The following is a 1,384-nucleotide window of genomic DNA, read 5'->3' as shown; positions in this document are numbered from 1 at the left end:
TTCAGAAGCAACAAAAAAGAATCAAATAAAAATTATAGAAATAAAAAGCGCCGTAACTGAAAATAAGAACTCATTGCATGTATTTAAAAGCAGGTTAGAAAAGCTGGAAAAAAGAATGAATGAAGTGAAAAATGAATCAGAAGAAAGTACCAGACTGAAGTTTGAAGAGACAAAAGGATAGAAAATACATTAAAAATGTAAGGAGAGATGAGAAACAATAAAAAAGACTAACACAGTTGTATTTGGAGTTCCTCAAAGGGTGGAGAAAGAGGATGTGGGAGATGCAAGTTAAAGAGATAATGGCACAGAATATTTCAGAGCTGATGAAAAATATTGAACCAGAGGTTAAAGAAATACCACAATCTCAAGAAGACAAATGAAAAGCAAACTGCAGTTGGTCATATCATAGTAAAACTGATGAGAAACAAAAACAAAGAGAAAATCTTGAAAGCAGCCAGATACAAAAGGTATTTTACTTTCTAAGAAGCAACAATAAACCCAATGACTGACTTTTTGACAGAAACAATAGAAGCCAGGAGACAATGGAACAGTATCTTCAAGCGCTGAAAGAAATAACAGTAAAAGGATGGAATACAAATTCCATATGAAGATTAATAAAAAGAAAGTGAATTTATGCATACTAATATCAGACTGAATAAGGCAAGAAGCATTACTAAAGATAAAAAAGACATGTTTTAAATCAATAAAAAGTTACTACCTCTAAAACCTATAACATTTCTAAATGTATATATATACATCTATCTAACAACATAGGCTCAGAATATATAAAGCAAAAATAAATGGAATAGAATGAGAATGAGATCATTCTACATTCATATGAAAGATTTAATACACCACACTCAGTAACTGATAGTACAAGCAGACCAAAAAATCAGTAAGTATGTGGAAGATTTGACCAACGCTACTATCACACTTGACTGAATTGATATAGATAGAACACTGCATCACTGACTGCAGAATACATATTATTTTAGAGTCATATGAAACATTTACAAAAACTGACCATGTGCTGCATCATAAAGATGTAACAGATTTCAAAGGATTGAAATCTGAACTGCAGAGTATGTTCTCTAACCATAGTGAAAATAAGAAAAATCAGTAAGAAAGCCAACAATAGAAAGATAAGAAAATGAGAAGGTATTTTAATTGAATCATAAAGAAAATATGATGTGTATAAAGTTGTGTGTGGCAGCCAAAACAATGACTAAATGGAAAATTATAGAATTAATGCATATATTAGAAAACAAGAAAGCTATAAAAAATATCTGAAAGTACCCATCTCAAGAAATTAGAAAAAGAACATCAATTAAACCTAAAAGAAGTAAAAGGAAGTTAATAAGAAAAGCAAGTATAAATATTTATG

The sequence above is a fragment of the Propithecus coquereli genome, unplaced genomic scaffold (assembly GCF_000956105.1).
Source record: "Propithecus coquereli isolate 6110/MARCELLA unplaced genomic scaffold, Pcoq_1.0 Scaffold595, whole genome shotgun sequence".
NCBI lineage: Eukaryota > Metazoa > Chordata > Mammalia > Primates > Indriidae > Propithecus > Propithecus coquereli.
Note: the sequence above shows the minus strand (reverse complement) of the source record.